The following is a 2,500-nucleotide window of genomic DNA, read 5'->3' on the forward strand; positions in this document are numbered from 1 at the left end:
GAGCTCGTGAGAGTCGATGAGAGTGATCGAGAGTTGGCCAAACGAAAACGAGAGTTGACGAGAGTTTTTCGAGAGTTTCACGCCCAGAACAAAAAAATATGGCGACTAGCAGACAGCCGGTATATTCAGTCGCTTGGCGTTGTCCTTGGTCCTCCAACCCGACGCCATATTATTTTTCCCTTTTTATCTGAGCCCGCTGGAAAAAAAAGGTAACTTCTGACCCGCAAAACTCTCTCTCAAACTATCGTGCGGGCCAAAAGAGGCAAAACTCTCCCTAACTCTCATGAAAAATTTGAGCAGGTTCAAATTCCATGAGAGCTCTCGATGAGAGTACCGTATTTACTTGAATAAGTGCTGCGGCGCTTATTTAATTTTTCGCGCCACAAGTGCGGCGCTTATTCGAGGGCGGCGCTTATTCGAGTAAATACGGTAGCCGAAAGTGGATGAGAGCTCCTGGCCGAACGAGAGCGAGAGTTTCTTTTCTCAAACGCTTCAATGAAAGACATTTCAGTTACCTTTAGTTAAAACTGAGCCTTTCAAAAACCGTTTTGTAAATAAGCTATGCTTCAATTATAATTTAAGAATATGATACTCCTTTAATTGTAATTTTTATGACTTGTACCTTTCAATATGTAATTTATCGATTGAATAAAGATTATTATTTATTGTTATTATTTTTATTATTCTTGTTATTATCATTATCATTGTTATTATTATTATTATAATTATAATAATAATAATAATAATAATAATAATAATAATTATTATTATTGGTGGGAGGCGAGTGCTCTACAATGCATCACAAGCTATCCCAGAGTATCACACTGAAAGGCATCACAAGGCATCACATTGGTATCAAAGGTATAGCAATGCATCACAAGGATCTCTATCCCTTATTGCAAATGGAGGATAAGCGTTAAACATGTAAACACTCAACCGGACAACGATTCATTGAACTCAAGCCTTCATTTTATGCCATTTTATTGGAACAAAGCCAAATATCCGAAAAAAAAAATATAGTCTGCGATCATCGCTCTCTCTTCTTCCTCAGCCTCAGCAACGCGATCTTACTTCTGCTGTATAATCAAATAAAAACGTACTATTTACTGGGTTGCCTATGGGCAAACCCAGTCGAGGTCTGCGTTTAGTTTGTTTGTTTTCTTTTCTTTTTTTTTTTTTGTTTTTTTTTGTTTTTTTTTTTTCCGTGTCGGTAAAAGTATTGCCTATCACTCCCCTGGTAAGTGGTGTCTTTGTGTATAGAGCCTTCTGCGCGTATTTTCTTAGGATCGAGAGGGTAGTGGAACTGCGTAGATTTCTCTGATGGACACAGTAGAATCATTAACTTAGCCTGCAATGGCGTCGAAAGTCATGCAACGCGAATGGCGTTTTAGTGGATCCTTAAACAAAATATACCCTTATGGAGCTCAATAATGGAAAGTCAGTTGGATAAACTAGGCATGAATCTCAAAAGCGACGAGTACTGGACTTCGACAACAATCTATCGCCCGTCGAGACGAAATCAAAGTGAGCAGTATTTACCTGAAGTACATGGTAATTTGACACAATTGAGTTTCTTGTCTTCACGCACGCAATGAAATAGGAAGAGGTTTTCGCCTCTACGAGCAAATATGTTGTTTGTTTCAATAAAATTTTCGCTGGAAAAGGATTCTGTGGTATTTTCTGCCTTTGTGAATTATAATATCATGTTGTGTATTGAATTTTCGAGCTTAAGGTTCAAATGTGATATGGGAGAAGTTTTTTAGTATTGCTCTGTAAGCAGGAAGGGTTCACAGGCCTGTTGGAAGCGTGCTTGAGTTTCAACAAAATGAGGCCCAAAATCAGTGAAAACTTGTGACGCAGATGAATAATAAAGTAGCTGCTATTTCCAAAATGATGGAATTACCTGGTGAAAAATAACGTCGTACGCGTCTTGGAGAGTAAATTTTGACTTTGCATAAACAAGAGTAGAGCGATTGTTATCTTTGTTTTGACTTCGCTCATTTCTGTCATTTCATTGTCAAACTTTATAACACTTGACAGAAAAAGAAACTTACAAAAACCCGGTATCTTGCCATCATTTGACACAGATGCTTCACTGTTTGGCGAGTAAACATGCCGCGGTAACTTAATCACGGCGCCCGCTGAATTCCGGCCATGTCACTTTCGATTTTGCAATTTACTTGAACGTAGCAAAAATCTCCCAAAATGTTTGTCGCTGATCGTAACTTTTTATATTCTATATTCACGGTTCAAAATTAATGTTGTTTTCATGTCGTAAATATTTTATTCTCGATCGACCGTCCGGGAAACTTCCTTCTGCTCTTTCTGAAAACTGTGTATCAATATTTATTTGCTTTTTCATCAATATTTGTTTTGCATAAAGCAAGCTAACAGAATCTGTACCTTGCTGAGTTCGCATTTGTTAGCGTTAATAGTATTTTCGGTCAGATGTTTCTGTTTTCTCTGAGGGCTTTATTGTTTCGGTCTCCCATCCCAACAC

This window comes from Montipora foliosa, chromosome 11 (assembly GCF_036669935.1).
Source record: "Montipora foliosa isolate CH-2021 chromosome 11, ASM3666993v2, whole genome shotgun sequence".
Classification (NCBI taxonomy): domain Eukaryota; kingdom Metazoa; phylum Cnidaria; class Anthozoa; order Scleractinia; family Acroporidae; genus Montipora; species Montipora foliosa.